Source organism: Lutra lutra, chromosome 18 (genome assembly GCF_902655055.1).
Source record: "Lutra lutra chromosome 18, mLutLut1.2, whole genome shotgun sequence".
In the NCBI taxonomy this organism is placed as follows: domain Eukaryota; kingdom Metazoa; phylum Chordata; class Mammalia; order Carnivora; family Mustelidae; genus Lutra; species Lutra lutra.
The window spans coordinates 11,583,087-11,595,489 of record NC_062295.1 but is presented as its reverse complement, the minus strand read 5'-3'; the positions used below and the strand labels follow the sequence as shown (position 1 = coordinate 11,595,489).

Here is a 12,403-nt window from a genome sequence, read left to right as displayed (position 1 = left end):
TTCAGCCTCTGGACACTCAACCCGTGGGTCTTCCTTCCTTCTTCCTTCACACGCACTATGGGAGACTGTCCAGACATCAGGTGTTTGTCTTTGGGTGTATGGAGAGCCCGGTGCTACCCTTGGGGGACAGGAGGTGACAAAGTGGTGTTTCTACCAACCCTCTTCTCCTCTGGTCTGTGCCGAGCTCGGTGACGGACTGTGGCATCTAGAAGACAGAGAAATGGGACAGAGACCCTTTGGATCAAGGGCTGTCTTAAAGGAGGGTCAGCCCTCACTGAGTGGAGGGGTCAACCCTCTTAGCGCTTCACTCTGAGGGTCACTCTAGGGGATGGGTCCCCAGGTAAGAGCTGGGAGGAAGGAGGGGGCTCTCTGGGGCCCAGCCCATGGATTTGGTGTTGGCTGAGGGGTGGCTCTTTGGGATGCATGAAGCCCTGGTGTGCCATCCGCCATATGCCATACAATGTGCTGTCCTTCCATCATAGGCATAACACACATAACCTTGTCAGGAACATGGCCAAGGGGTGCAGAGGTATGGTCTGCTGAATGGGATCTACTTTTAGAGGGGCTGACACTGGATACATGGGGACTAACCTACCAGGGGAGGGCGCTGGAGAAGGGTCAGGGAATTTCAGGAGGGAAATGTCCACAAAGAGAGAAGATGTTTTAGGGGGCGAGTATAGCCTGTACAAAGGTCCTGGGGTATGAAAGAGCCGTGATGTCAGCCCAGCTGTATGGCTTGAAGCCACTGACACTGTTGCTGCTTTATAGGTGGGGTAAGTCTGAGGCCAAATGAGAGATGGGTGAGCTGCCCTTCTGGGGTGCTGGGCACCATGTATCTACCTCCCTGCTCACAGCTCAAGTCATTCACAAAATCTCTGGTTTCTGCACAGTGCCTCCATGCCTTTCTTTCTGTCTGAGGAATGCTGTCGTCTGAGGTCTCAAGAAGAAAAGACTCACCCTCTTAGTGCCTCCTGAGTTTGGAGCTTGGCCAGAAAGGCAGGCAGCTCCTCCCTGGGCCTGGGGGCAGAGGTTACATCCCCTAGCGGCTGGGCCTGCGAGCAGAGCTGTCCCTGTGCCAGGCCCTGCTGATTCACGGCTTGTGCATGTGGATGAAAACACTGCAGCGGGTCCTCTGCACCACCCCCCAACCAGGCAGGGCCACCGGAAGCTTCTCCCCAGCCTCCGGTGGGATCCGAAGTGGAGGCTTCTTGGCTTCCAGCTGATTCCTCCTGACCCTGCTTCTTTTTCCCCATAACAGCCCAGGGGACAGACAGCTGCTCACTGAGCCGTGATTCTGATGTGAGCCCCTTGGGCCTCCCTGAGCCCAGGTTCTTCGTCTGAAAGATCAGGAAGATGCCACCTGCTGCAGAGCCCGTGCAGCTAGACGTGGGCCCCAGGGAGTCCCTGCTTCCTGCTCCATATTCAGCCTCTGCCGAGGGAATGGCCCAGAAAGTGGGGTCACAGCATAGAGCCAGGCCTGGCACCGGGCACAGGGCGCCCACAAACTGTGGACAGCACGGGAATGGCCTTGTGGGATGCAAGTGTACCAGAGGCATATCCTTCAGACATGGTACTTTCTTGCCTCTGAGATGTATTTCTTTCCCCTCAGATGTGAATAATTTCCAAAATCTGGACGCCTTCCAAAGAGCATGCCTGTTTAAGAGGCATGGACATAACGTGTTTATTGGCGCCCGCTGACGGCCGGTCGCTTGGGGGGCCCTGGGGATGTAGCAGGAAGGAGACAGCTGAAGCCCCGGGCTTTGTGGAGCTCTCATCCAAGTCTGCCAGGGGAGACCAGAGAAAGGGACACATTAACAAGATAATGTCAGGGAGCCGTGGGTTCCAGAAGAAAATGAAGTAATGCAAAGGGTTGGGGAATCACCAGGATGGGTTCTTGGGGAGGCCTGCCCTGGAGAGTTTGGGAGGGAAGGTGACTCTGGAACTGAGGCCTGAAGGGGAGAATTGAGGCTGGGCTCAGAAGGGTTAATCCTATTTGGAGAGGGATGGGAATGGGAGCAGCAGGGGAAGTGGAAAGGGCGAGGGAGGAAATGTCTGAGAAGGAGCTGGTCTTGAGACAAAGTGGGAACTGGCTTCCTGGGCTGAGGGAGCTGCCTGGGTCAAGACCCTGAGATATGGAAGAGTCTATGATATTGGCTTGACTAGGTGGCTTAAAGCCAGTGAAGGTGTCACTTTATAGGGAGTGTGGTTGGGGTCTCCTGGGAGATGTGTGTCCCCCACCCACATACAGCCCCAGCTCAAGTCATGGCAAGATCTTCTAGGAAAGCCTTCCAGGTGAAGGGAATGGCACGTGCAAAGGTCCTGAGGCAGTAGGGAGTTTGGCACATTCAGGAGCTGAAATGTTCATGAGGCTGCTGTGGAGTGAGATGAGGGAGGGGGCTTCAGAGAGGCTGCTGGGGGCTGCATCATGTTCGACTTGCCTCAGGGATGAGTTGGGATTTGAACTACTGTGCATATATTTATTGTCTCTCTGGATGCTTTGATCCGATCAGCAGAGGCTTAGGATAGAGGAAAGCAGTTAATTGAGCCCTGTGCGCTGCATGACTTGAAAAGAGTTTCTCCGGGGCCCCAGGGAACTGAGTCCCCTCACCCTGGGGAGTTCTGGGATGCTTTTCTGAAGGGTGGGGGCGGGGTGCTGGGAACCCCTGCCTGTGTCCTGGCCCTGGTGCTCACAGTCCTGATTCCCTGAGGGGAGCAGCCTCGCGAGGTGACTAGAGGCGGGTCCACGAGGCTTCCACTTCATCTGAGGCCGGGGCAGAGCGGGTTATGGGCAAGTTTCATGCAGCTCATACAGCACCTAGATTTCTCTCTGTAATTTTGGAATTGCAATGTTTAGAAATTAAGGTTAAAAAATAATCTAGGTTTCTGACTTGCTGGCACAACAGGAAAACTCTGGCAGCCCTGGACCCACATTCCCGCACACCAAGCCCCAGCAGGAGCTGAGTGAGGGCTGCCCAGGGCTGGAGGCTGGTGAGCCTCCTGGCTCTGGGCCCCCACCTGCCCTCCTGCACTCCTGGGTCTCTGACCAGATCCCTAAAGGCATAGGAGTCTACGGTTCCAGCAGGGGGCAATGAGAGGCTGTGTTGTGGAGGGGGCCATTGAGGCGGGGGTAGGGCTTGGAGGGGACAAGATGTGCCGGGAGCCCAGGGTGTCATGGTCACCCCACCGGCGGGTGCTGGCAAGCCTTGGCTGCAGGTGGTGGGTGTGGGCTGGAAGGATGGCGCATGCCAGCCTCCGGCCCAGACCGGTCTTTCTGGATTTCTCATGATGATGGGTCCATGGGTTTGTCTCTTTCTCCCAGTTGTCTCCATCCCTGTCCCATCACGTCCTTCCAGCTGACCTTTCATCCCGCAAGGAACCCCTTCACGTCTGGATCGGACTCCCCATTAACTGCCCCATAAAGCTGGCCAGGAGGTTGTCGTCAGCAATAATTGAAGGCTTTTCATACCACCCAGGGCTCCCTTGGCCCTGGGGCCTTCCTTCAGGATGCGTGGGTGATCGTCCCCACGGCCTCTCCTTGCGTTTGCCCGCTGCCTACGTGCACCCGGCTTCCTTAGTCATGAACGACTGACGGAGGTTCTCCGTGACTCAGCACCCCGTGCTGATAGTGCCCGTGAACCCGGAGGGCCTCGGGGCTTTTCAGCAAGAGACTGTAGGGCCTATGATGGAATTCCAAGCAGGCATCGGCCCCTGCACCCCTGTGGAGGGGGGACAGAGGGTGGGGGGGAAGCGCACCTTCCCCAGCATAGGTGGGTCTCACCCTGAGTGCCGACAGTCTGGAGATGTCCCTTCTAGATGCCTCTAGCTGTACATCTCTTCCTTGCACACCGCCCTCTTGTTCTTGTGTGCTGTGGCCTTCTTTTCTTCTTTGTGAGGAAGAAATGCATCAGGAGGGAGGAGAGTCCTGGGTGCCTTGGGAGCATTGTGGGCGCTGGCCAAATCTCAAAGTACCTGGGTGGTCCCAGCTAGCCCCATTGTACAGAGGGGCAAGTAGAGCCTTGAGAGCCTGGTGATGAGGGACGGGCACTGTTTCTGAGCTTGGCAGCCAGGAGTCCCCCCCCACCTTGGCTTTGAAGGCCTGCTGCCACCCACCTTCTGGCTCCTCTGTGACATGTGACATGGAGAAGCCAGTCACTGTGGTTGGCTGGGCTGGGGACCCCTGTTTGCTCCCCTCCACCCCAGCTTGCCAAATCTGACCCTTCCTAGTAGGAGCTGTGGTCTTTGGCCTGGTCTGGGAACTGGGGGTGGGGCCTGGCCTCACCTTTCCAGCTACGGCTGAGCATGGGCAGTCCTCAGATGGGAACAGAGAGACGTTTTCTCTTTCCCTCCCAGCACGTGCTTCAGCGACGAATGTGCCATAAAACTTAAAATCATCATCATGATGTGGACGGAGGGCCTTGAACTTACCTGCACATCTGGATCCTTGAGCTTACCTGTGCATGCCTCTGTGACCTTGGGCAAGTTTCCCAAGCTCTCTGGGGCTTGGTTTCTCATTGGGCAGATGGGCTGGTAACGGTGCCCCACACTGAAGTCCTCAGGGCCGTGGCCGGCACGGAGCGTGTTTAGTGCATGGCTGGGGCCACCTCACTTGACCTTCACCATGACACTACCATGCGTGCCATCACTGGACCCGTGAAATTCAGAGCAAGAAGTGACCTCCCCCGAGGTCAAGGCATCACTTAAAAATCTCCTGAAGTCATAATGCCGTTGAAGAGACGAGGTGGGGTGGACAGTCACGGCCGTGCCCATCCCCCAGGCACACTGAGGGACCACGTCCCCCTTCCCTGCAGTGACATGCCCCTCTCCAGGCTTCCCCAAGCCCCAAGACTCTGGGACCCCCTGGGGAAACTGTGCTGTGGATCCAACCTCTTCTTGGGAGTCTCCCCCCACCCCAAACCCCATTAGGAGCCATCTCCACCCCCCATCCCAGTTTCCAGAAAGTTCTGTCTCTCTGGGAGTTCCAAACAGCCCAGGACCCCTTCTGGCCCTGCCCTGCCCTGCAGATGGCCTGACAAACGTGTGACCTGGCGTGGCTGAATCCCACAACGGTGGTGGTTAAGCGTTATTTATTTCCTTTGGTGTGCGTGTATACACACAGCCGGCTGGCCGAGCTCCCGGGCTGCGTCCGGACCGTGAGTCAGTGCCCCTTGCTTGCGTCTGCGCCCCGCCGTGGGGACAGACGCAGACCCCGCCCATGCATATCAGCATTTTTCCTTTACCATCTTTACTATGGAAAGCTTCAAAAATGCCGGGAAGTCAGGAAGGCCAGACAGTGATTCCGCTTCCCCGCCCTGCAGCGTCCTCACTGGCAAGGCTGAACCATCTCTCCCCACTTTCTGGGCTCCCTCTCTTGCTCTCTCCACCACTGGGTTAGAGTATTTGAAAGCAAATTGCAGACATTGCACCATGTGTGTCATTTTTTTAAAAATTTAATTTGGAAATAATTATAGAGTCACAGGGATTGCAAAGAGAATGCAGCATGGTCCCATGGACCGCCCTTCACCCAGTTTCCCCCCCATGGTCCCACCTGCCGTGATTACGCCCCAATATCAGAACTGCGAGTCGACATCAGTAAGAGGTGTGTGTGTGTGTGTGTGTGTAGGTGGCTGGCATTTTGTCCCGTGTGTAGATTCAGGGCACCCCCATCGTAGAGAGGAACAGAGCTATTCTCTCCCTGTAAAGATCTCATATGGTGTCCCACCTGCCACCCTGTCCCCCTGTCCCCTAGCCGCTGGCAGTGGTGTCTGGACTCCTTGCTCTAATTTTGTCCTAGCAGAATGTTTTATAAATCCTCTAGCATGTCTCCAGGAGGCTGGCTTTTCCGCACACGGCGTCATGCTCGTGAGAGCCAGCTGGGTTGTTCTGTGGATTAGCAGTTTCTTGCTTTTTAGGGCTGGGTAGTAACCCCTGACAGGGACGTACCACAGTCTGCTTAACCGGTTGTCTGTTGGGGGGGGGGGGGGGCGTCGGCTGCTTCTAGGTCTTGGCTGTCCACGATGGACTTTTGTGTGGACGCAAGTTTTCATTTCTCTGGGGTCAGTGCCCACTCGGGATAAATGTCTACATTTATGTTTAGTGCTTAAGACGAGGACTAGCTCTTTTCTGGAGTGGCCGTATGGGCTTATGGTTTGAAAGGGAAGCATCTAGCAGGAGTTCAGCGGGGCCGGCGGGGGGGATTCTGAGCAGCCTGCCCTCGCCTCACGACTGAAGAGGCCCTCCCAGGCCCCAGGCTCTGCCCCAGGTTCTTTTCCCACAGCGGATGTTTGGTTCCCCTTTTCCAGAAGGGAAATTTAAACCTCAGACACCATTTTTTTTTTTTTAAGATTTTATTTATTTATTTGACAGAGAGAAATCACAAGTAAGCAGAGAGGCAGGCAGAGAGAGAGGAGGAAGCAGGCTCCCCGCTGAGCAGAAAGCCCGACGCGGGGCTCGAACCCAGGACCTGGGATCATGACCTGAGCCGAAGGCAGCGGCTTAACCCACTGAGCCACCCAGGCGCCCCTCAGACACCATTTTTTGGAGGCCACAGTCAGCAGGTGGGAGCATCCGGGTTCAAGTCCAGACCCCTCCCGCTCCAAAGCCCGTGGGCTTGACACCCTTCCTTGGCAGGGCAGGGGAGACAGAAATGGGTGCTGAATGTCAGAGGCGAGCAGGGAGCAGACCAGAGGAGTCGGGGAGGAGGGGCTGGGGTGGGAGCATGGCCCCCGGGAAGAGGAGGGATGGCAGGGCCTGCCCAAGGACTTTAGCGGTCCACCCTTCCTCTCTCCATCCCTGATGGATGGAGCCGGTGTTCCGTTGTTAGCTCGGTCACCTTGGCCCTGGGGCCTGACTGTGGGATTTCATGTGATGGGCATAGCTGTTCTTATCACCACTCGAGAGACACACGATCTGAGGCTTCCCAGTTCCCACGTGGTCCGGGAGATGCTGGGGGGACCCTAGAGCGGAAGTCTCTGCCTGGCCTGATGTCTTCCAGGCCTGCCCATCTCTCGCCAGCCCCTTCTTATCCGACTGTGAGCTGTGTGAGCCCGGTTAGGTGACTTGGACTCTCTGAGCCTTCTTGTCCCCTCTGTGCTGGGGCATGAGTCTTTCCCAACCTGGGCAGGCCTGGCCAACCACCCAGATTCCCAACCTGAAAACCACTTCGTGGCCAGAAAGCAGATGAGGGGACCGGTAGATGAGGCCCCCGCCCTGGGGTCCCAGCCCCAGCCCCGGGCCCGGTACCAGGTAGGACCCTGGGCAAGTCCCTTCGGCTCAGGGCCCCATTTCATGTAGGAAAGGTGGTTCTCAGGACGGGATTCGCAGAGTTGTCTCCTCTGACCGCTCTTCTTGTGCGTGGTATCTTACATAAATATGGAGCTTATCCGTTCTTTTGAGCTACATGTTGGAAGCTCTGTATTTTTCTTTTTGCTCCCGCGTCTCTTCTGTGACTCTGATTTTGTTTTTTAACACCAAGGTGGGGGAGTATATTTCTGGTCTGCTCCCAGGGCCTGTGTGGCTGCAGGAATGGGCATCAGAATGCCCTCCTCTGTGTGCTTGGCTCGGTTCAGTGGCATTTTCTGAGGCTTAGCACGGGGGATGGAAAGAGGGGCCTGGTGTGTTCTTCACCCTCGAGGGACCCACAGCCCACAGGGGAGTCGGGAGTGAATGGACCATCACCAAATAGGGTGGTCTGTGCATCCGGGGAGGGATGCTGTAGTCACTGGGGGAGCTGGTCCCAGCCTGGTTAGAGAGAGGAGGGCCCCTCGGGGGTCTTCTGTGAGACAGGAAAGCCCCAGAAGAGTCAAAAAAAGAACCGAGCGGGAGTCGGGCATTTGGGGGGTGGAGAAAGGTGGTCTAGGCAGAAGCAGCAGCGCACACCAAGCCTGGGAGGGTGCGGGCACAGCGTCCACGTGTCCCCAAGGTGTGAGTTGCCCAAATCACCCTCCACAGTGGGTGGCCAGCCGGGTGCTGAGGCTTACCTTAAGACTGGGCTGTTGCCATCACACCTGCTGTGCACCTCAGGCCTGCAAAGTCTCCTTCTCTGTCCTTAAAGATTTACAGTGTCATCCATGTGTCCGTCGGGCCATTCGTCCGTCTTTCCCTCATTCATCAGCCAGCCAGCCAGCCAGCCAGCCATTCATCTGTTCATCCATCCGTCTATCCATCCGTCTGTATGTCATTCACCCATTCATGGCTTCATGCATCTACCCCTCTGTCCGTCCATCCAACCCTCATTTATCCATTCCCCAATCATTCATCCATCCATGCCTCTGTCCTTCTGTCCATCCGCTCAACCAGCCAGCCATACTTCAGCCTAGCCAGGCAGTCAGCCATCTGCATGGTATTTACTGAGTGCTGACACTGCTCCCGGCCCTGCTGGGCGCAGCCTTCCCTGGGGAGACACAGGGATGAGCAGACGTGGGCTGAGCTTTGCTCTACTCCACTGGGGCCCTGCCCAAGACAGGCATAGACTTGCTGCTGGAGTGCCTCCCTCTCCGGGCTGCCCGATCTTGTTAGGAGGGAGGTGGCCCTTGCCTCTCCTCTTGGGAAACCGGCCCTGACAATCTGCTCTTGGGAGCGTTGCAATCCATACGAGGGAGAGGAGATCAACCCAGACCGCACATGGCCGTGTGCAACCCAGGACCAGGGCTTCCCCTCCGCCTCTGCCAAGTACACCACCCTTTACTGCCTTTCTAGGGATATGAACCCTGGGTACACTTGAACCCTGAACATACTACAGATGATGTTTTCAGCTCTGTGTTCCCATCCCAGGCCTTTGGGGTTCCAGACAAAACTCCAAATGTTCATGGTGCCCATTGAGCATTTTATAGTCTATCCCATCTGGTCCCAGAGCCTGACAGTGACCTTGTGACTTAGGTAACTTTAAAGCAAGTCCCCACTGGTGGTACTTGGGAAAACTGAAGCCCTAAACTCACTGTGGACCCTGTAGTAAGGGGGCAGGGTGTGTCTAACACAGAGCTCTCTGCAGAGTGTGTGAAAGAGAGGGCTGGGGGGCGCTCCCATAATGCCAAGAGGTGGCCTGGGGTGGTGAGGGGGGGGTGAGATGTAGGAGACAATTAGAAGGGGTACTGGGGACCCAGGGCCAGTGGAAGATGAAGGAGGGGGTGTCCTCTGGTAGCTAGGGAAGCTAGCTGAGTCTCCTGGAAGCCCCTCCCTCAAACACCATGAGGAGAGGTCACAAGATCACTAGGGTTACAGGGGTACATGATGTAGGGGCAGGAAAGAGTTTAGATCTGAAGGGTGAAGATGAGCGGGGTGCAGGCCAAGGGAGAATGGGGGCATCTGTGGCAGATGGCACAGCACGTACTAAGGCCCTGTGGCAGCCAAAACAGAACGGAGAAGGGACCAAAGATGGCTCACGTGGCTGGACAGGAAGCAAGGTGTAAGACGAAGTTGTAGGGTGCAGGAGCCAGGCCATGGGGACACTGAGGAGCCACCAAAGGGCTTTTGGTGATGACATCATCCAAGATGTCCGCACTGGTCACCCAGCTGCAGGTGACGTTCTTAGATTGTCAGTCCAGGAGCTGGAGCAGGTGCTCAGGTGAGAAGTGGTGAACTCCTAGGACTTTCATAACCAGAAACAATATTAAACAGCACACCCCATACGTGTTCGTCTCCTCAGGCTGCCATGACAAATTGACCAAAGCAGAGGGGCTTCAAACAATGGAAATTGATTCTCGCAAAACTCTGCAGGTTCAAAGTCTGACAGCAAGGGGCTGGCAGGGCCTGTGCTCCCCTCTGAAGACTCGAGGAAGAAGCCCTCCTTGCCTCTTCTAGCTTCTGGGGTTTGCAACAATCCTTAAAAACCCTATTTTCCAAATAAGGTGCCCGGAGTCAGGACTGCAGCATCACTTTCTGGGGGACATAATTCAAGCCACAACACCATAGGATCTTGATTTTGTTTAGAAAACTCATGCATAGTCATGGTGTGTCTCTCCATCTGGATGCTCGTTACAGGGGAGGTGGCGTTCTGAAAATTCTGAAAGCTCTACGTTTCTGAACCGTGTTCTTTTCTGCACATGTGTTCTACTCCCATGAACGTATTATCACGTATGCACGTGGTGAAAACAGACTGGCAGCTGCTGTCCCATGACGTTAGCAGAGGCTCCCGCTGGGCGGTGGGTTTATGGATCAATTTCATTTTCTCCCCATATGTTCAAACTTCCCTGCCGTAGGCATGCATAACTTTGATCAAATAATAAAACGATGCCTATCATATAAGAAGAGCTGGGATATTCTGTCCCCTCACTCACCAAGCCTTCCTGGTCCCCAAAGCTATTGCAACAGGAGGTGGGTGTCTGCATGGGAATTTGATCTGCCCTAAGATTGTGCTCCAAATAAATATTTTTAGCCCCGTTACCCACCCCCTTCCAATGTCCTGCTAATGATCTGTGGCCATGATGATCCAAACATACTTTCTGTGGAGCGTGGGGCTTGGTGATTACCTCACCTGTGTCCTCTTTTGGAGGACGGAGAATGAGGGTAATAATAGAACTGACCTCATGGGTGGCTGGAGGCTTAACCGGGATAATGCACGTGAAACCCTTTGCACGGGGTCCTGGTCCAGGGACGAGCTGCCACGAATGCCCTCCTGATTAGAAAGTGCCCAAGGTACGGGTCAGGCAGCTCGGTGTCCTTGTTTAACGGTTCAGCTCATCGGGGAAAGTCCAGTAAATGACGCCTTGCCCCATTTCATGGTGTTCCTGGGCGGGGGACGCACAGGGTGGTGAAGGCTTCCCTTTCCGGGCATGTTTTCCCATTTGTCTCATTTTTAACACAGCTTGGCACTCGCCCCCTCTGTCTTGCTGTCCTGTGTGTGTCTCTGTCTTGTCTCCTGTGTGCTGTCTCATCGTGTGCGTTTAAGGCCACGTGCTAGCATGACAGTTAAGCCATCACAGGAAAATTTAGAGGAAGCAGGTGGGGTGAGCTGCGGAGCTGCGGAACTGCTGAGATGGTGAGATGGTGGCGGGACTAAGGGAGCCAGTCAGAGCGGGGAGGCGGTCTTTCGCCCATCAGGCCCCACCCCTGGCCTGGCCCCACCCCAGACCCCGCCCCCAGGAGGCGGTACTCCCCCCCCCCCCCCCCCCCCCCCCCCCCCCGCTCTCTGCTCCCCCGCCCCGGGTTTTGGCTCCCCAGGGTTTTGGGGTTGGGACTGCGCCGTCTTTGGAACTTGGTCTCCTTTGGCAGTATCTGTCCGAATTACAAATGCAGAAACCCTCTGTCCCAGCTGGGCTGCAGCCCAGCAGCAGTCCTAGAGATAAACGGAGACTTGCGGGACCTTATTTTTGTACAAGGTTATCCTTCGCAACATTGTCTCTAAAAGCGAAGGAGTGAAAACAGCCTAAACCCCCATGAGCAGGAGCTGATTAAAGAAACTGCACCGGTCCATATAATGGGAATACTGTACTCGCAGCCCTAAGCAACAGGGAGGAACCATCTCCGAGCTTTGTTAGCGGAGTAAAGCAAGGTTCAAACAGCGTGTAGTATATACCTCTTTGCATTAGCTTGTCTGCAGTTACCACTGAATGGCTAAGTGTTACCTATGGAGGTGGGGGTCGAGCAGAGGAGCTGGGGAGGAGAGGGAATGCAGATTCGTTCATTGCCCTTTTTCTTTTTTTTTTTTTTTCCTTTTGGACCCAGGGGAACTTAGCACTTTTTAGAATTCCAAAGTAAGTAAAAATGAAACATCTTTAAAGCAAAGCATGTTTTAGAGCAGCAGCTTCCGCGCGAGTGTCACATTGAGTCTCACTTCAGCCTCTTATGGCTGTGTGACCTCGGGGAAGTTACTCAACGTCTCTGTTTCATTTCCTCCATCGATGAGAACAGGGGGAATAATAGCTCCAACGTTGGGCTGTTGGGAGGATTCCGTGGGATCACCTGTGCCCAGAGCCTGGCATGAAGCAGGCAAGCAACAAGAGTGTCCGTGGGCTTTCGGAAAGCCCACTAGTTTGAATAAGGACCCAGGTGACGGCATGTGAACTCCAGAGCTGATGTGAGCCCTCGCTCTCCTGTCAGTCTCGTGTCTGTCTTCTCTCTGCTGCGCGGGCCCTGGCCTGATGGAAGCCACTCATTAAATGCAGTGGAGTCTTGCCCCAGCCTCCCACCCTCCCAACTCCCCACTGCCCACCTCCACTGCCCTCCCCACCCCTGCCCCAGCCTGTGGCTTAGGCAGGGCAGCAAGGGGAGCTCTCCTAGGCTTGAGTCCTGAGTGCACATCAGTTGGGAGCTGGGGCTGGGGGGAGTAGGGGGTTGCCTTGAAATGCATGAGCCTCACTTAGATCCCAGGCACTATGTATGAGGCCACTGAATGGCGAGCCCCCTTGGAGCCCACTCGGGCCTCCTGCACTGCCTGAAACTTTGGCTCTACTCCCTGGAGACCCTAAGC

General features: G+C 55.6%; 1 pseudogene; it reads right to left on the bottom strand.

Moving 5' to 3' along the window:
* Window positions 1–1,656: 1,656 nt before the first annotated feature.
* On the bottom strand, window positions 1,657–10,109 carry LOC125091119 (uncharacterized; annotated as a pseudogene).
* Between the last annotated feature and the right edge of the window lie 2,294 nt (window positions 10,110–12,403).